This window comes from Alexandromys fortis, unplaced genomic scaffold, assembly GCF_014885135.2.
Source record: "Alexandromys fortis isolate MF-2015 unplaced genomic scaffold, M_Fortis_MF-2015_v1.1 scaffold_3, whole genome shotgun sequence".
In the NCBI taxonomy this organism is placed as follows: domain Eukaryota; kingdom Metazoa; phylum Chordata; class Mammalia; order Rodentia; family Cricetidae; genus Alexandromys; species Alexandromys fortis.
The window spans coordinates 19,105,936-19,126,649 of NW_026067909.1; the positions used below are offsets into that span (position 1 = coordinate 19,105,936).

The window sequence follows — 20,714 nt, forward strand, 5'->3', positions numbered from 1 at the left end:
CACTCGCCCTCTGTGTATCTATCCACTCAGAATCCTTCCATCTCGTCTTTCTTCCATTCATTAATCCCCACCTTTATCATCTGTCCATCTATCTACATCTGAAATACCTTCTCAGTTCTTCCTTCCAAATGTGTTTCCTTTTTTATATGTGTGTGTGCACGTGCGTGTGCATGAGCATGTGTGCACATGGTTGTGCAGAGAATATGTGGCGATCAGTAGACACCTTGTGCTCACTGGTTCTAACACTCCACTACATGAGCTGCAAAAATTGAACTCAAGTCATCAGGTTTGGCAGCAAACACCCTTACCCACCAAGCCATCTCTCTGGTCCCCTTCTAAATATCCTTAAAAACTCCATGTCTGCCCATTTTTAGCAGTATCGCCTAACAGGGTGCCTTTGCCTGTCTCGGAGAAACTGCAGTGGCTCTCACCTCTCATCCATTTTTCACCCAGCTGAGTGACCTTTTATAAATGAACAACAAATTATGTCAAGTCACTGCTTAAACCCCAGCCATGGCTTCCCATTGCTCTTAAAATATAGACTCCATTTTTTTCTTGGATATGACTCAAACCCAGTAAAATCTGTACCTTGACAAATGTCTGTGTATGTACTTACCTACTACCTCAGGTCGCCTGCTACCACAACAACTTACCTACTACCACAACTACTTACCTACTACCTCAGCTCACCTGCTACCACACCTACTTACCCACTATCTAGTGAAGACTCAGAACATTTCCAGCTCCTTGTGTCCTCTCCAATTTGAATCTGACTCCCTATCAGTACCCATTATTTGGACTTCTGTTCTGTAGATAGGTTCTATCTGCCAGTAAACTTCCTACTAATGCAATCACATAGTAGGTATTTGTGACGGCTGTTGTTAGTTGTCAACTTGACTACATCTGGAATTAACTAAAACCCAAATGGCTGGGCACACCAATGAGGGGATTTTTTTTTCTTTTTCCTTTTGGTCTTTCTTTTTTCAGACTGGATGTGAGATTTACTACTGAACGTGATTTGGCGGGGTGCAGGGGAACCCTCAGGAATGCAGGGCCCTCCACTTGTCCAGGGGACTGCGATTTGGGATATACCTGACCCCACAGCCGTTAGAGTTGAGTCACTTCTCAGCAACCAGCATCTTTAAACTCATCTGCGTTAAGCTTGGTGAAGCCATGTCTTTGAGATGTGGATCCTCTGACAGCCAGAACTTGAGCCTCAATCGTGTTCCTAGTTCTGCAGCCTGGTGTGGATGGATACGATGCCCTAGCCAATGCTAACCCTGGCCATTATGCCCTGGAGCGTACCAAAGACACCACACATACTCTCTGGAGCCTGTCAGCTTCAGTACAGGACAACATCTTGTTGATTTGGATGACATGAAAATAGTGGAGCCTCCCTCGAATATGAAAGCCATCCTTGCCACAGCCCTTTACCATGTGTTTATTGGCACAAATACCGGCAGCCACCGGGGAAGAGATTGCTCATATTCATCTGACACCAAGTGGCCAAAAAGTGGAATTCACCAACTTCTGCCTCTTCCATCCTAAATCAAAGATGCAGATCTTGGCATCAGGGATGTCTCAAGAAGACTTTAATACACTTGTTCTTACAACATCGGTAACACCAGGTGGAGTGGTGGCCTATGATGACAATGGGAACTTCAGTGGCATACCAGGGAAAACAGTCTTTTTTGGTTTTATGAGATAAGGATTCTCTGTGTAGACCCGGCTGTCCAGGAAATTGCTATGTAGACCAGGCTGGGCTCAAACTCAAAGATCCACCTTCCTCTGCATCCTTCCACCTTTAATGCTGGGATTAAAGGTGTGCACCACCACTGCCCAGGTTTTTATTTTGTTTTGAGGAATCTTTCTTTCTTTCTTCCTTCTTTCTTTCATTTGTTGGTTGGTTTATTTGTTTATTTTTAGAGACAGGATTTCTCTGTGCAGCCTCGGCTGACCTGGAGCTTACTCTGTAAACCAGACTAGTCTCAAACTCAGAGATTCACCTGCTTCTGCCTCCCGAGTTCTGGAATTAGAGGCATGAGCCACCACCACTTGGCAAGAGATTTTTTTTTTCTTACTCAAATCATTTGAAGTAGGAAGAGCCACTTCTGTTCTGGATCGTCTGTGGTGGGCCTTTAATCTGGGCCCAACCTTCTACTTGCAGCCTATAAAGTAAAAAGAAGAAGGAAGCTTATTCTCTTTGCCTGCTCGCTCTTGTTCTTGCTAGCAAGTCCATTCCTACACTGGCATTAGACCCTACATCTTTTGGATTCTGTGTATACTGAAGACCATCTGAGACATCTAACCTTGTGGACTGAAGAACTACTGGATTCTTGCACCTTCCATTGGTAGGCAGCCATCGTTATACTAGCTGAACCACAGCCTGTAAGACAACCTAATACTGCCCCCCTTTACGTGTGTGTGTGTGTGTGTGTGTGTATGTGTATTCCTCTGGAGAACCCTGACTAATACATTATAGTTCCATATTTGGTTAATTTTGCTCAAATTTTATCTCTATGCCGTACATCCATGAATTGGTTTTCACATAGATCAATAGTTTTGCCTTTGTATGTGTGTGGGAGTTGTGTGTGTGTGTGAAGTCCAAATACTAAAGTCAGATACCTTTCTCAATCTCTCACCCACATTTCGTTATTTTTAGATAGGGTCTCACTGTACAGTCTTGGTTGGCCTGAACCTCACTACATGGATAATGCCTGCTTCTGCTTCCTGGGGTCTGGGATTAAAGATGGACACCGCCATTCACGGCTCCACCTTACTTTTGAGACAGTGTCTTTCACTTAACCCAGAACTCACCCATTTGACTCAGCTGACTGGCCAGTGAGTACCTGCCATCTGCTAGTCTCATCTTCCTCAGAACTGAAATTATAGGCACCCCCCAAGCTTGACTGTTTATGTGGATGCTGGAGATGCAGACTTAGACCTTCATGCTGGCACAGCATGGCCGAACGATCTCTTTGGGTCCCTGTAGAAGTAGTTTATTCTTTTTCATTGCTATCCAATTGTCATTAGATGCATATACATAACTTGCTAATGTAGTCTGCTCCTGATAATTAATAAGGGTTTTTTTTCCCACTTAATAGACCTGCTATGCTTTAAAAGTTTGCATTCCAGCAAAATTCCTATGTTGGCCTTTAACCCCCAAGATGATAGTATTAAGATGTGGGGCCTGAGGGACACGGTGGCAACAGGTATGGGAGTATGGCTGTTGCAGACAAAGGAGAAGGTCATTGTCAAGTAAGGCCAGTCCTTGGGCCTCTGAGAGACTTGGACCACCACTGGCCTACCTCAACCTGTAGCAGTCTGCTGAGCCAGTGCCACCACTCAGCCAGGGAGCAGCATGGCTCCTCTTCCCCTGCTGGGGACTTAGAGGGTAATAGCAGTATGCCTGGGTTGCAAACACAATGATCATGCCTGGGATATCAGTGGGGTGCCCAGTGCCAAAGGTAAGGTGGTGTACTGGTGTGGGAGGTCCTTCTGTCTATGTGTTGCTTTTATTGGTTAATGAATAAAGAAACTGTTTTGGCCTATAGCAAGGGAGAACTTAGCTAGGCAGGGAAAACTCTGCTGGGGAGAAAGGAGGCAGAGTCAGAGAGAAGCCATGTATCCCCACCAGAGATAGATGCTGGAACTTTACCTGGTAAGCCACAGCCTTGTGGTGATACACAAATTAATAGAAATGAGTTAAATTAAGATAGAAGAGTTAGCCGGGCGGTGATGGCACACGCCTTTAATCCTAGCACTTGGGAGGCAGAGGCAGGTGGATCTCTGTGAGTTCGAGACCAGCCTGGTCTACAAGAGCTAGTTCCAGGACAGGCTCCAAAACCACAGAGAAACCCTGTCTCGAAAAACAAAAAACAAAACAAAAAAACAAAACAACAACAAAAAAAGATAGAAGAGCTAGCCAATAAGAAGCTAGAGCTAATGGGCCAGTGATTTAATTAATACAGTTTCTATGTGGTTATTGGGGTTGAGCAGCCAGGAACCAACAAACGGCCTCCTACTACAGTGTACAACAGCCTGAAGCTCTCAAGGGTCCTGCCCCAGACACTGCCGCTCAGCTGCACAATCATCCTGACTGTGAGCAACAAGATGTCTGAGACAAACAATTCATCTTCTGGATTGGGTCTCCTCCGAGAGACTTTCGGGTTCATGCTACCACTGGAGGCCGTGTTGGTACCCATGATCCACCACAGGCCATGTTGATGGTTGTGATCCATGCTGCAACCAGAAGCCATGTTAACATCCAGGGTCTGTGCTGCTGCCAGAAACCATGTGGATGTCCATGATCCAAGTTGCCTGCCACTGGTTGCTCTGGGCAAGGAAACTTCTTTTGCAGTGGCACTGATGACTGTTGACTCGTAACTGAGGATAAGAGACGTGGAAGGCTTCTGTGGGGCCATTCTCATTCAAACCATCACATTCCACTCCCTGGTTCTCATAGGCTCGTAGCCATAGCATAATGAAAATACACATAGTCCAACCTCACAAGTCCCCATAGGCTTTCACAGCCTCAATGGAGTATAAAAGTCCAAAGTCTCTTCTGAGACTCAAGGCAATGTCTTAATTATGACAACCTATAAAATTTTAAAAAATGAATTACGTAATACAATGGCACAGAATATCCATTACTATTCCAAAAGGAAGGAATGGGGCATAGTGAGTGTTAGCATCCACGCACACCTAGCCCCGCACCTTGGGGACCTGGCAGAGTGTGTCACCCCTGTGTGCATGGCAGGCCGTACCCTGGCCTACCGTGTGGCCTTGCCCTGTCCCTTTAAACGGCAAATAGATCCACCTACTCCTTCCTCTTCTTCCTCTCTCTGCATCTCTGTCTCTCTCTCTCTGTTTGTCTCTCTGTCTCTCTCCTTTTCTTTCTCTCTTCCCATGAAGCTCTGTGCTCCCTTTATCTCTCCCCTCCATCCCTTCCCTTTCTCTAATAAATCTCTGTCTCCTACACATCTGCCAAGATTTATCTTGCATCCTATCATAGTAGTGAGGAAATACTGGACCAAAACAAGACTAAAACCCAGCAGAGCAAGCTCCTAATCCTGTAGCTCTACGTCTGGTATCAAAGGCTTAGACGGCTCTGGCCTCCAGCTATGTTCCCTGCAGCACACTTTTCTCTTGGACAGACTCCACTCCCTTTGTGCTGCTCTCCTTGGCAGGTATTCCTTGGCTCTGGACTCTAACAGCCTGGGGTCTCTAAACAATCCAGGCTCCACCTTCACAGCTTTTCACAATGCTCTCCCAAGGCCTCCATGCAGGTACTCCTCTGCCACAAGCTTAGCCTCAGTGGCTTTCCTTTACTTCAGAGGAAGATTCCTTTCCTCCTGTATTCTTCAAGATCCTAAAGCCAGAACCACAGGCCCAAAACTGCCAAATTCTGCAGGCTGCTTGGGCTGAAACCTGGCTGCCTCCTTGATTTGCATTTGCATAAGATTTCCAGTACAGTTGCTTTGAGACAGAGGAAATCCCTGAGGCTTTTTCCTTTCAGAGTTTCAAGATTAGCTGAGTGGTGTCTTGACCCGAAGGCACCACTCCCTTTATTCCATTTTTTCTCTTGTCTCTTTGAGCATAAACCAAGGCTCCAACAGGAAATTTCCTTGTGTTCTCTTTCTCTTCAGATTGTACATTTTGGATTTCTCTTTGCCCTGCATGCTCTTTTTCCTTGTAGGTCTGCGTTAAGAGTGATCCCCAATTATCACACGACAAAGTCAGTACTAGGCTGTCGTAGAATCACCTCTGTCCGTGAAATTGGTCCAAACATTTTCAGTTTAGCCTCAGGCAGAGTTTTAGGCCAAGGTAAAAAAAAAATAGCACTATTCTTTCCAAAAATACCACGAGAATGATCTCTTACCCAGTTGCTAAGCTTGTTTCCCTCCCGCAAACCCCTGAACTAGGCACCCATAGTCCACACTGTCTGCAGCACTATCTTCTGAACTTCTACTACCATGGCCCATTAAGCCCCACTTACAGTATTCAACCACTTTTCTATTTCAAAATTCCAAAGTGTCTACATTCCTCCAAAACATACATTCAGGCAGGTCACAGTGACAAGTCAGAGTGCCTGGTACCAACTTCTGTCTTAGGTACATTGCTACTGCTACGACAAAGCAGGGCAACTCATGAAAGAAAGCGTTTAACTTGGGGTTCACGATTCCAGAGTGTAGTGGATTCATGACTGCCATGGCAGGAAGTATAGCAAGAGGCAGGCATGGGGCTGGAGCTTCATGGTGCGCTAGCTGAGACTTTACATATGGAGAAAACAACCATCCAGGAGAGAGATAACTGGGGATGGTGTGTGGGCTTTTAGAGCACAAACACCACTCCCAATGACACACCTCCTCCAACAAGGCCTAACCCTTCCCAAACAGTTTCACTAAGTGGGGACCAAGTCTTCAAATATATGAGCCTATGGGAGCCATCCCCATCCAACCACCACAGTGAACTAAAATCAGATCTCATCTCTCTCTTTCTTGACAGCGGATGCAGGGTGACTATGTCCCTCGTGTTCCCATTGCCATGCCTTACAACCATAATGGACTACCTCCCCTGAAACCGTGAGCGAAGACGAACCTGCCTTCAGGGAATTGCTTTGGTAAGGTGTTTTGTCTCAAACATGACAACAATGACTGATTGATCTCAGACTTGAAATCAGAGGCCAGCCTTTCCAGAATCACTGACTCTTGATCTCAGGCTTGAAATCAGAGGCCAGCCTTTCCAGAATCACTGACTCTTGATCTCAGGCTTGAAATCAGAGGGCAGCCTTTCCAGAATCACTGACTCTTGATCTCAGACTTGAAATCAGAGGCCAGCCTTTCCAGACTCTGAACCTGCTGACTCTTGAGCTCAGACTTTGCCGCATTCGGAACTATGAGAAACAAAATTCAATTACATTATTAGAAACAAATTTTCCCAGTACTGTATAAAGAAATACACAAAGTGAAAGTAATTTGGCAAGGCACCTTCCTTTCGTAAAAAGCATGAGTCACAGCACAAATTGGACCCACAAATACATCCTGGGAGCCACCATGGTCCAGGGGCTGGCCTCAGATTTCCTTTTCATCACCCAGGGTTTGAAAACCATCCACATGGGCTCGTGGGATGGCTCAGCAGGTAAGCTGTACTTCCCACCAAGCCTGAGTTTAAGCTGTGGTCTACATGGTGGAAGAAAAAAATGATTTTCCCTTCCTTCCTTCCTTCCTTCCTTCCTTCCTTCCTTCCTTCCTTCCTTCCTTCCTTCCTCCCCTTCTTCTTTTCTGTACATTGGTGTACATTGCCGGTATGTATGAGGGTGTCAGATCCCCTGGAACTTGAGTTGCAGACAGTTGTGAGCTGTCATGTGAGTGCTGGGAATTGAACCCAGGTCCTCTAGAAGAGTAGCCAATGCTCTTAACCACTGAACCAACTCCTCCAGCCTAAGAATTGATTCTTGAAAGTTGTCCTTTGTCATCCACTTAAGGGTGTGCATGGCCAAGCATACATACATGCACATGCGTGTGTGCACGCGCGCGCGCACACACACACACACACACAGAGAGAGAGAGAGAGAGAGAGAGAGAGAGAGAGAGAGAGAGAGAGAGAGAGAGAGAGCCATCTACCCATGTAATTTAACTCAGGCTGAAAGGTGGTCTTTTTTTATGAGAGAAACCAATGTTCCCATAGGTCAGCTCGGCACAGCCCAGGGCTCTATGGCTCTTGTTCACTGACGTGCAAACAGTTACTCCACACTTAGGGAGGAGGAGATCGTACATAGGAGAGCCAGTCAGTGAGTCGGTAAGGCCAACCTGTTGGAATGGGAGCTGGGATTCAAATGTGGAACTCTTGTTTTGGAACTCAGTGTACGTTTGAGGTGGTCAGGGTGTCTATTTTAGCCACTTTGAAAACATGGCAGTGATGTAGAATTGGAAACTGAAGACAAGAAAGCCAGGAGCTCAAGGCCATCCACCACTACATGAAACGTTTAAACCAAACGAAGGCTGAGCTACCTAAGATTCTGTTTCTTTAAAAAAAAAATCAGTTGAATCTCAGCTCAACAGCAAACAAATATCAGTTGACAGCAAACAATTGTTTAAAATATCAGTATAGTCCAAAGACTGCCAAGATGTATTTATACTAAAATATTATTTGTGGTACATATGAAGCTCCCATTTAACCAGGCATCTTCATTTCATCTGGGGTTACTGTAGGGCTTGACATGAAGGCTGGGGTTAACCTCTGTTCTGTTACCTTTCCAGAGCCCCACGCTGTCCAGAATCCAGCCTGTCTGTCCCTGGACAAACAAGCCACCTCTGACCTGTTTGGCCTCCTTCCCCCTTGGCCTCTGCACAGATTCCAGCCTCTGGCTGGGTCACCTGTTTACAAATTTATCTCCAGTGTCATCTACCCTTCCGGCTGGATTTCGAGAAGGACACTTTATGCCTTTTCCTCAGGTTCATCAGGAAATGGGGGTGAGAACGCCCCCAAAAGCGGATGCCTGGAGCACAGGGAGAACAGGAACATGTTTGAGGGCTCCTGGGTAATGCCCAGGTGAGTGCAGGTTTGTTCTTTACTCTTTGAGCCAATCTCATACTGGCTAGAGTCTGTGGACTGGGGGCAACTTCTCCCCCAGAGCAGTCTTCATGGCCCAGACTCCACTCCAGGAGCCAGGGCCAGTCCTAACTTGTGCTCTGTCCCCAGTGCTTGGTTGGTGACTGAAGGAGCAGATCAGTTAACATTTGTGTAATCTGTGGATGAGCCCTGATAAGCTTAATATGAGCATCAATTCCTACGTTGTACAGTTAAGGGAGCTGAGGCACAGAGAGGGAAAGGTACCTTAGGCTGCACCGCATGGTGGAGACGGACTCAGGACCCAAACTGAAAGCTGACCCCCACTCCAGGGTTCCTTTCACTCAGTGCACTAGGTGTGCCCCTTCCCCAGAGCCCTGCTCAGAGCCATTCAAGACGAGCTCTCTCCACCAGGACCCCTTTCCTGTTTCTCATTTCAGAGTTTCCTTTCTGGGAAAGGGTTGGCTTGCAAAGAGGAAGGAGATGCAGGAAGTTACTCCAGCAACTATCAGCCTCCTCTACCAAGCTGACTTCTGGGTAACCAGCCCTTGCCATGTTTGGTGCGGGAGCAAAGAGCCATACCAATAATCACAGACTTTGCCCCTCTTTTCTGCCTCCTCTTATATCTAAGAAAAGAATAACCCCAGGCAGGCACAATTTTAATAGCAGTTCAGAGTCAAGAGAATCCAGCTCCGAAGTCTTTCTCCCTGTTGGGGACCCTCTTAGAACTCCATTTCCATGTCTGGAAAGTGGCTTTACCAATATCAGCTTTGAGTGTCAGTGTGGTATCTCGGCATGGTCCTTGGTACATGGCAAGTAGCCCATCATTGCCTTGCCCTGGGTTTGGAAGCTCTCTCATGACCACTAGGACCAGACCTTGAACTGTCGTCCATCCCTGCTGACGTGGCAGCCAGAGGTAACTTTTCAGGTAACATGAAGAACAATGACCTTGGAATGGGTCCCAACAGGCCTGGAGCCTTTCACGGGGCTTTCCTGCCTTTTGGGATCAGAGTTAAGAGGGAAAGTGAGCACACCTTTGAACCCCACGGCACAGAAAGCGGGTGTCTGGTGGGGTGTCTCAGACCATGGCTCCAGGAGACCTTGGGGCCAGTCTCAGACCTCTGACACCTGTCCCTCAGGAGAGCAGCCCCTCAGTGTCCATGGATGGTGCGCTCAAACCACCAAAGATAGCAGACCTCACCGATACCCAAGTGTCTGATACCGAAGGGCTACTTAACTCAGGGAGCTAGGTTGCTGGACAACCAGCAGCAACCAAAGCCACCCTAGCCAGTGACTTCCGAGTTCACTGTCTCCTGCCGGAGAAGATTAAGGAATCACGGATGAGAAGTGAACAGAGTGAACGTGGTCTTATGAGGGAAAGTGAGAAACATCTTTGGCGAGTGGGCGGGGCTCCGAGGGAGGAACCACCAGGTTGCACTGCCTGGCAGGGTTTTATACATCTTATGGCGGAAAGTGGGTGAGACTGAGATCATCTTTACTGAGATTGGTCTTTCTTTCTTTTTTCTTTTTTAGGAAATCTCAGACTGAGCCAGTAAGGAATCCACATGCACTGCACATGTGCCCTTGGCCCAACCTAACCCGAGAGTTATTTGTCCCCTGGGGGAAGCGGCAGCAGGACAACCTGGCCCATCACGGCCCTGCCCTTGCTGACTAGGGGAAACTGGCTTCTATCTCAAGATGGTCTCTTCCTTTCTCCTCCTCTACCTCCTCCTCTATCCCCTCTTCCTGCTTCCCTTCTTCTCCCTCCCCTTCTCCACTTCTTTCTCTTCCTCCTCTCTCTTCACCTTCTCCTTCCTCTTCCTTCTTCCTCCTTTCTCTTCTCCTTCCTCTTCCTCCCCCTCATTCTTTCTCTTTCCCCCTTCTCGCCCCTTTGCTTCCCCCTTTCCTTATCCTCTTCTTCCTCTTCATCTTTTTTTTTTCAGATATGCTTCATTTTTGTTAAGTATATTCCTAGGGGTAGATATTTGAGGTGTATTGTGATCCATGTGCCCTGTTTTTCAAAGCGATATTCTCATTTTATTCCCACCAATTACATAAGATAATTCTGGTCTCTTCATATTCTTGCCAGAAATCTTTTCAGCCTTAGCCAAATTTGTAGGCGCCTTTTGGGGGATATGGCCCTAGTCTGCTCATTTACCCACCCACTGAAACTGGTCACAGCTGATTGTCCTGGTCCAACCTGAAGGCACTGCTCTACGGATTGAAGAGTTCACCTCTCCTGAGGGTGCTCTCTGCCTATAAAGCCTAGGGAGTGACTTGTTCATGAGTGGCACCAAGGCCTCCCATGTTAGTCTGTTTCTATTGTAAGTCACACAGGACTATAGATTGGGGGAAGTTATGAGGGAAGGTGACTTAGGGCTAGAGACATAGCATACTTCCTGCTCTTGCAGAGGATCCAGGTTCAGTTCCTAACACTCACACGGCAGTTCACAGCAGTGTGTAATTCCATTTCCACGGGATCGAATACAGGTTTCTGGCCTCCTTGGGCACTGCATGCACATGATGCTCATACTATGTGCAGGCAAAACAATCAGACACATAGACTTTTAAAAAAGAAAGAGAGGAAGCCAGCTAGCCAGGAGGCAGACTTACTTTGACTCACAGTTCTGAAAGTTCAACCAAGATCAAGTGTCTGCAACTGAAAACTGTAGTCTGAGACTGCTCATTGGTTTCCTGGCCACCCAAACCCGAATAATCACACAGAAACTGTATTAATTACAACACTGTTTGGCCAACAGCTTAGGCATATTCCTACGTAACTCTTACATCTTACATTAACCCATTTCTATTAATCTGTGTATCTGCATGAGACTGTGCCTTGCCAGTAAGCTCTGAAATCTGTCTCCTTCAGCAGCTACATGGCATCTCTCTGACTCTGCCTACTTTCTCTATATATCTCTGTTTGGATTTCCCACCTGGCTTTATTTTACCCTGTCATAGGCCAAAGTAGCTTCTTTATTAGCCAATGATAATAAAATATATTCACAGCATATAGAGGGGAATCCCACATCAGGCAATGGCCTTCTTGCTGGCGGCATCCTGGATGACACAGAACTTCTTATGATCAGAAGGGAGGGAGGGAGGGAGAGAGGGAGGGAGGGAGGGAGAGAGAGAGAGAGAGAGAGAGAGAGAGAGAGAGAGAGAGAGAGAGAGAGTTCCTCTCTCTCTTTCTTCTTATAAAGCCAGTAGGATTCCATCATGGGTCATCACCTAATGACCTCATCTAACTCTCATCTCCCAGGGGCCACATCTTTGGACACATGGTCAGATTGTTTCCATCCTCTAATAAGTGAGGACTCCACAGGGGACACATTCAAACCCTGTCCAAACTGTAGCTTGATTCAGTCAAAGTCTGTCTTCAGATCCTGCACCATCAAGGAGTTAGTGGCATCAGGACTGCAGTGGGGACCCAGATTCTCCTCAGTGGGATGACCTGGAACCTGGGGGAATTGTGGGGCTGAGGCATCAATTGTCCCTCTTGTGTGTTTTCTACTTCCCACCTGTGCCTCATAGGCAGCCTCACTGGAGAGCATTTGGCTTCTACATCACAAAGGCTCTCAAGTGTATGCGTGTGCCCTAGTGATTAATACCATCCATTCCCTGAAAAGCATTCCAGAACTTGCAGTCAAATCTATCTATCTATCTATCTATCTATCTATCTATCTATCTATCTATCTATCTGTCTGTCTGTCTGTCTCTTTCCTTTTCTTTTCTTTGAGGGGAGGGGTTTAGACAGGGTTTCTCTGTAGCTTTGGAGCCTGCCCTGGATCTAGCTCTTGTAGAGCTAGGCTGGTCTCGAACTCAGAGAGATCCGCCTGCTTCTGCCTCCTGAGTGCTGGGATTAAAGGCATGTGCCACCGCCGCACAGCTTTCGTACTGTTTTCAGAGCCAACAAATGTATCAAAATTTCACTAGTGGGCTGGTGAGATGGCTCAGGGGGTTAAGGGCTCTTGCCACCAAATCTGATTTCCCAAGTTCAATTCTGGGCCATACATAGCAGGAGAGAACATCAGTACTAAGCTGGGCACCAGTGCCAGGTCAGCCTCTCTGCCCTCCCTCCCAGGATCCATTGGGTCCCAGGGATGCCCAGTCCTCCTCTGCAGAGAAGTGACTTAGTTGATAGCCATCTGTGGGAGGAGCTTCTGGGCACGCTGGGCCCCGTCTTTGTGTAAAGTGTCTACTGATCTGTCTGACGGCAACCTATAGTATTCCCACTGAGCCAGAGACTGGGTAATTTCATAGATGAATGTTAGGTTCAAGGATGGGGACACCCAAAGTCCACTTGGCTGGGGTACAAAATCACAGAGGTAGGGAAATAACTTACCCTCCACCTCCCAGTTGGTTCAGTCTTGGGTTGGAAGGGGTTCTTGCGGGACCTCTCAGATGTAACATCTGGCTCCTCTTTCCCAGCAGCTGCTTTTCTCTGGCCAGTTCCAGACCTGGACAGGAGCAGTTTTCTAGAAGTGTCTTGCAGAGGTCAGAACAGAACTGGAAGTTATGGATACAGCCACGTGGAGGTGAGGAGGATGAGAGCCAGAGAAGAGGCCTTGGGGCTGAGGCAAGGAGGCTGGGCGGCAGCATAGAAGGGGACAGGCTGGTCAAGCCAAGCATGTGCTTTTTCCCAGGCTCGGGAACGTCTGGAAAAGACACTGATTGACAGGAGGCTATGAGGAGACCAGTCATGGAGTTGCAAATCCAGACTATTCCTCAGAGGAGAGGGGGAAGGCTCCATTTAACAGAACAGCAATGGAGGCGGACTCCACACCCCAGAGGCACGTGAGTGATTGGGCATTTTACCTCAGCAAGTTTCTCCCCGATGGCAACTGATGGTTGATGCCCAGACCAGCTCAGATGTGGGTCTCCCGAATTACACAAATGTGGGCCCTTGACTAGTGGTTTGCAGGCTGGTCATGCCTGGCTCCAATGTGGATGACAAATATTTCCTAATGCTCTCTTTACTGAGGGGAAATGAAATTCATAAATAATCTAACCTGTGTGCCCGTATGCTTTTAAACAAGTGGGGGGAAAAAAATCAATGTTCTGTCCTAACTGTACTATGAGGGAAAAATGAGAAGTAATCCATAATAAAATACTATAAATTTCAGGGTGCAGGGTGCAAACTGGCTGTAGCAGGGATTTCATGGCCCCCTGTTTGCTCCTAGAGATGTGACCGTGACGGCCATAGCAGCCACTAAGACAGTGGGCACAGGTGGCTGTGAGGCTGACTCAGACACCACGAGCCGCCCTGTTGCCAGTGACATGGATTAGGCACCAAGTCCTGGAAAGATGCCAAACAAAACAAAGGACAATCTTCTCCCCCATACACAATAGTCTCGTTCTCAGAAAATTCATTGTGTATATAAGAAGCATGAAAGATTGCTTCGTGTTTATATATAAACAGGTCATACTCATGCACACACAGATGCACACAGCTATTGTGACCAAAAAGATGTCCTTGCAGATCTCCCAGAGGAGCCGCCCGGCGCTCATTCAGCACCATTGTTGATGCTCATTCAAGCCACATGTGCGGTGACAGCCACAGAAAGCAGAGCACAGGGGCCAACTTCTGAGAGCTGGGAAAGGGATCAGAAGATCTGGTGAGTGGGCCCAGGAACATGGCATCAGACCGGAGCTAACTGGGGCTCTCTGGCGACTGAGACCTTCCCTGAGATGGGATCTGCAAAGCAAGCTGACAGGACAAGTCCCTGTTCTGTGAGGGGTTTGGAAGCTGGGCTGTGACCCCCTCCCATTCTTCACACCATCCGCAGTCAGTTACGTACCTAGAGAAGGGTCAGTAAAAATGACATTCATTCTTCTTAGTCACTGGGCACCGGGACCTGCTATTAACTCACAGGGCCTCCAGGGAGCCCTGGCAATCAGGGCCTGCACTCAACATCATTTATAATGGGGACATTAACAGACTGGTGATATAGCTCAAAGGTAGAACTCTTGCTTAGCAAGTCCAAAGCCCTATGTTTGATTCCCACCAACACCACAAAAAGCAACAGCATGGGATGTAGTGTTAACTGAAGCCTCCGGAAGCAATTCCTTGCCCGAGGCCAGGTAGTTTATCCCAGCAGAGCTGGAAATCAAACCCAGGGCTTTGGGTATATTAGGTGAGTGTTCTTGCCAATCAAGTTATACCTCCAACTGATAAATAAAATAACCTTTTAAGGGCTGGGGCTGTCACTCAGCGGCAGAACATTTGTCTCCAATAACAAAAAATAAAGCCAAGAACCTGGCATGGTAACAAAGTCCGAGTGTCAGCTATGCAGGAGGCCAAGACAGGATTGCTTGAGTCTAAGTCTTTGAGATCTTGTTTCAAAATACAATTAACAAACTTTTGTTATCCTGGAAGTTAAACATGGAGAAGATCAAAAACATGAGGAAACAAAGCTGTCATTCTGTGTCCCTGGTGAGTCTCACTGTAAACATCTTATTGTCTGGCCTCTTCTTATGAATGTGAGGGCTTTAATCAACATGAGATCCTACTGTCTGCTGTCAGTAACAGCTTCGGCCTCTTCCTGCCAACGGGACAATATCTTTCTTCTTTAAAAAAGTATTTGTTTGATTTAAAAAACTTTAATGCGTTTGTGTGTTCATGTCTTCATATATGAGAGTCACATGTGCTCAGATGCCATGGAGGCCAGACAGATTCCCTGGAGGCCAGACAGATTCCCCCAGGCCAGACAGAATCCCCGCCCCCAGGCCAGATAGGTCCTGGAGGCTACAAAAAGCCCCTGAAACTGGACTTGCAAGACAGTTGTAAGACAGCTGGTGTGGTGCGGGGAACAGGAACACTGAAGCCCTCTTAATTGCTGAGCCACATCTCTAAGCCTCTTCTGCATCTTTCCATGCCACAGGCCATATTCAAGGCCTCCCACAGCCCCCGAATATCCCTCACACCAATTGCTTGGCATATGGGCCCTCTTAGCATCACTAGGCCTCCAGCTAGGTGCCCTCAAGTGTCAGCTTCTCCCGTCCCTAGATTATAGAGATCTGGAAGGACTGAGCCAGCTGGGTCATAGACTCTGGAATCACCTGGAAAAAGGGCGTCTGGACTTGCCTGTGAGGGGCTGCTGTGATTATGTTAACTGATGTGGGAAGACCCCTTTTGCCGTGGCAGGATCATTCTTTCTGCCTTGGTTTCTCCACCATGGAGAACTGTACTTGGAACCACGAGCCAAGACAAACCTGTGCTCACGTAAGTCGCTTTGTTGGAGCATTGTAATCAGTGATGGGGAAATGAAGTTAAGGCAGTCTCGCTCTGGGACTGACTTCTCTTGGTGGTGCCCTGTCGTTCCGTTCATCTCACTCCTTGTCTCCTACATTTCCAGGCTCGAGCTGGCGCATGCGTCACTATGACAACAAATCTGACACAATTTAAGGGAAGAGAGGTTGATTTGGGCTCGTGGTTTTGGAGGGTCCAGTTTATCTCGAGGCACAGCAGGTTTGTGGCACCCAGAGTGCATGACCATGACGGTTGACATGGGACAGACCAGGAAACAGAGAGAGCTAGATGGGAAATGGAGGGAGGGGTGCAAGTTTCAAAGGCCACCCCTAGTGGTTCACTTCTGTCAGCCAGGCCCCACTTCCTAAGGGCTCCAAAACCTGACCACTCAAAATGTCAGCCTGTAAGAAAACATTTTAGTTTCAGATACAGGCATAGGGATGTTATTCTGGCTACCTGAGAGGCTGAGCAAGAGGGGCACAGGTTCAAGACTGGCCTGAGAAACTAAACAAGCCCCTGTCTATAAATAAAATGGAAAAAAGAGATCTGTGAATGTAGCTTAGTGATAGGGTGTAAAGGTGAGGCGTCCGTCCCTAGTACTGGAGGACAAATAACACCATAAACTAAACACACACACACATACACACACACACACACACACATACACACAGGATTGGTGATGTCTCCCATCCACATGTCACATTCCTGGGTGAGGCAGAGTTGGAGAGACAGTGTCAAGCAGGACTGGGTAGAGGCACGCCCCAATTGTGCCTGGGTTTTCCAGCACAGGAACTGAAGACCCAAGAGCCGCCTCTGGGCCCGTGAATCCTTGCAGCTTAGCAAGGGTCTTTTCTCCCCACTCCAACACTGTAGGGAACATCTACAGGTCCAAGATGCATGAGAATTTGAGTCTCGTTTCAAGGAGACAGACTCTCAGAGCAGAGTGACCAGAGTTGAGACATTCTCTGCTTCCCTTGAGCCTTGCCTCAGGGCTCTGCCAACCTTCTCCATCAGCAGATGTCCCTGAGCATACAGCTTTGGGGCCCTCTGGACCTAGCCTGTAGTTCAGGCCACAGGCACACTTCTATCCAGAGAAAGCCCTGTACCTATCCTTGTATTTTAGAGACTGGTTTTGTACTGGCATGGGGTTGTGGACACAGATGTCAGGGCCCCCAGGCTCTGCCAGCTTAACAGAGTTCAGGTTCCCGCTGGGAAGACAGGGCCTTGTTACAAGCAGCAGAAGACCCTGGGCAGGAGACTCTGACCCCACTTCCCAGCAGCATCCCCTTTTCCCTTTGGAGTAAACTGAGTCTCAGAGTCTAGAAGGCCATTCCAGGACACATATGCCAACCTAGGGAACTTGCTCCTTCTCCACCCGACCAATCTCAGGGAGGTCCCCATGGACCAACCAGTCCTCAGCCCAGTTCAAAGCCACATTACACAAAGGGGCACTAGCTAAAGAACTCTGCTCACAGTTTAGCCTGCTTCCACCCGACCATGCTATTCCTACATTCAGCTACCCTGTGGTTGTCTGTGTGAGTAAAACATGGAGAGATGGTTCAGTCAGTAAAGTGTATGGACCCAAGTTCAAATCCCAGGACTTATTTTTAAAAAGGCCAGACATAGCAATGCTTACTTGTCTCTTTTTTTTGTTTTTGTTTTTCAAGACAGGGTTTCTCTGTGTAACAGTCCTGGCTGTCCTGGAACTAGCTCTTGTAGACCAGCCTGATCTTGAATTCACAGAGATTCTCCTGCCTCTGACTCCTGAGTACTGTGATTAAAGATGTGTGCCTCCACCGCCAGGCCAACAAGGCTTACTTGTAATCCCAACACTGGGGAGGTAGAGACAGGAAGGTCTCCGGGGCTGGATGGCCACACAGATGTTGAAATATGAGCGGCGGGGCTGCGTCCCCGGCACCCGGCTGCCCGCATGGCTAGCTTATGCCCGAAATAATTACACGGAAACTGTATTCTTTCAAACACTGCCTGGCCCGGCTAGATCCAGATTCTTATTGGATAGCTCTTACATATTGTTCTAACCCATTTCTAATATTCTGTGTAGCCCACGAGCTGGCTTACCAGGGAGGATCTTAACCTGCGTCTGTCTAGAACGGGAGAATCATGGTGACTCCCTCACTAAGCTTCTTTCTCCCAGAATTCTCTTCTGTTTTCTCCACCCACCTAAGGGTGGGCCTATCAAGGGGCCTAGGCAGTTTCTTTATTAATAAGAAATCACTCCCACATCACACAGACAAACCTGATTGGTGAGCCCGGGGCTAGTGAAAGATCCTGGCTCAAACAAACAAACAAAAAATTGGTGAATGGTACTTGAAGAACTATAGCTGAGGTTGTCCTCTGACTGCTACACACAGGTCACATGAGCACACGCGTGCCTACACATGCACATGCGCACACGCGCGTGCACACATACACACACAATAATAAAAGTGAGCGTTTGTATTAGTTCCTTTTCTACTGCTGTGATAAAACACAGTGACAAGTCAATTTATAGAAAAGTTTATTAGGAATATGGTGCCAGAGAAATCAGAGTCCACGATGGCACAGTGGAAACCCAGCAACGGAGTGCAGACGTGGTGGCGGGGACAGAACTGAAAACAGAGTAAACTGGACATGTTGACAGGATTTTAACTTGCAAGGCATCCCCGGTGATGCTGTGGTCTCCCCCCCCCCCCAACAAGGCTGCACCTCCTATGCCTCCCAAACAGTGCCACCAACTGGGGATCAAGTGTCCAAATGCCCAAGACCATGAAGGACCTTTCTCATTCAATCCACCACAGTAGCGGAGACAGAATATTGGTCAGTAGATCTCACATTACTTCAGTTCCTAAGAATGATAGGATCTAGGGCTGGAAAGATGGCTCAGGGTTAAGAGCGCTGGCTGCTTTCCAGAGGACCTGGGTTCAGTTTCCAGTAACCACATGGTACCTCACAATCATCTAATGTGGGATCTGATGCCCTCTTCTGGCATAAAGGTGTACGTGCAAATAGAGCACTCATACATTAATTAATAAATAAATATTAAAAAAGGATGATGAAACCCTGGCTGGTTTATTAAGAGAATTATGTGGTAGAATGCCTCCTGCTTCTCTGATGGTTACACCCTGTTCTGTGCTGCTTATAAAGAGATTTTTAATCCGCACAGCATAGGCAGCCATTGTTATTAGTGTCCCCTTCTACAGATGAGGAAACTGAGGCCCTATCCAAGGCCACATAGAAGATGAGATGGAGCTAGGTTGCTTAACTTTGAAATATTGGCCACACCCTCAAAATGCTAGATGTGATCCCTGGGCACCAACAGGGAAAGCCTCTCTGTTCAGTCACTCTTTGCCCTTGGGCTAGGCCTCTGACTTCCCCTGAGGTCAGAAATCTTTCAGGCTGAAGTCTACCTCCAGCCTACTCTAAGAATGTGTATTAGGCAGCTAATGCTGCAATGATGCTGTGTAACCAACATCCCAAAGCTAAGTGATTCAAAACAACCATCCGGTATTCTCACCCTCTATCGCATAGTCTCGTTTGACTTTGTGGCTCTGCTCCAGGAAGCAGAAGTGTTGATCAATTTTTCATTTTTGTGAAAAAATGCCTGAAAGGAGGGAAGTTTATTTTTTGACCCATCGCTGGCCGGATTTACTGTTTTGGGATGGCTGGAAGATTTCGAACAATACGGCCGTGGGGGAGTGAGGAAGACGCCGCTGTTCACCTCTAGGAGACAGGAAGAGAACGCCCGCCCGAGGCAGGAGCTTTCCTCTTCATCCTTTCCAGCCTATCATATTGTACCACTCACCTCTGAAGCGGGCATCCCCTTAGTTAGCCAATCTGAAACCCCCTTCCAGATGCATCCAGAAGTGTGCTGAGTAGTCCTCTCAGAGCTTCTCAGGTCGCCACGGCATCAGGCACAGCACAATGTCCCATCCGTCTCTCCCTGCGGCCCTGTATCAGTCAGTAGTGTGCACCTGTACATGCACAAACTTACTGGGGAGACCGGCTCACGTGACTCTGGAGGCCAAAGCGTCCCACAATGTGTCCCCTGCAAGCTGCTACTCCAGAGAAGCTCTAGTCTGCGAGCAGAGGGACGAGAATGAGGAGCGCGGATACCCAAGAGCAGGACACAGGGTCAGCCTGGCTGAAGAGAGCGCTCACCCTGCCTCCCCTTTCCTTCAGTCTAGGCCCTTGGGGTACTGGCTGCTACCCATCCCTTCTGGGAGGGTGGCATGATGGTCAGTTGTGGTTATCAGTTGACTTGGAGTCACCATGGAGACAGGCCTCTGAGCATGTCTGTGAGGGAGTTTCCAGATCAGGGACATTAGGTGGGAGGACACACCCTGAATGCGGGTGGCTGGGGGCCTGGACTGAGTAGAAGGGTGACCGTGAACAGAACACCAGTGTCCCCGTCTCCCTCTGCGTCCTAACTCCAGATGCAATGTGAGCAGCCCCTTTACACTTCCTACCCCACAACTTCTCCCCCATGATGGTCTGCACCCTCAAACCGTGAGCCAGACTAAGCCCTCCCTTCTTAAGTTGCTTTTGTTTGGTGTTTTGTCAAGGAGACAAGTAACTACTAAAGATGGTCGCCTAGAGAGTTTGGTGCTTGTCTTTTCCAGAGGCGCCCTTCCAGGCACACCTACCATCGGTGTCTATCAGTTATCTGGGCATCCCTTAGTCCAGTCCAGTGCACCCATACGATGAACCATCCCAGCTCAGGCTGATGGGCAGCAGTAATTTGAGGCCTGTTTAGCCTCTTTCCACCTCTTAGCTCACTGCTCAGTACAAACTGCATAATAAGGTCATAGTCAGGGGCTGAGGGCACTTCTAACCTACTACAAAGCCACGGCCAAGGGAGTAGGTGCAATGGCACTCCAGGGCAGTGGAGACT

At 47.9% G+C, this 20,714-nt stretch overlaps 2 long non-coding RNA genes across 9 annotated transcripts; one reads left to right on the forward strand and one right to left on the reverse strand.

Annotated features, from left to right (window-relative positions):
- Nucleotides 1–1,570: 1,570 nt before the first annotated feature.
- Nucleotides 1,571–13,049, reverse strand: LOC126498754 (uncharacterized). The gene is made up of 2 exons (XR_007590898.1): nucleotides 12,917–13,049; nucleotides 1,571–2,168 (listed from the first exon to the last, which is right to left on the reverse strand). It is a non-coding gene; the product is annotated as an uncharacterized lncRNA (long non-coding RNA).
- On the forward strand, nucleotides 7,656–18,831 carry LOC126498753 (uncharacterized). 8 transcript variants are annotated; one of them, XR_007590896.1, is made up of 6 exons: nucleotides 7,658–8,553; nucleotides 9,012–9,951; nucleotides 10,105–10,123; nucleotides 13,003–13,109; nucleotides 13,218–13,368; nucleotides 14,054–15,574. It is a non-coding gene; the product is annotated as an uncharacterized lncRNA (long non-coding RNA). The 8 variants fall into 8 exon arrangements; XR_007590895.1 differs by having other exon boundaries at nucleotides 13,006–13,109; XR_007590892.1 differs by lacking the exons at nucleotides 7,658–8,553; nucleotides 9,012–9,951; nucleotides 10,105–10,123 and adding exons at nucleotides 15,581–15,796; nucleotides 15,930–16,042; nucleotides 17,491–18,831 and having other exon boundaries at nucleotides 12,926–13,109; nucleotides 14,054–15,007.
- The last annotated feature ends 1,883 nt before the right edge of the window (nucleotides 18,832–20,714 follow it).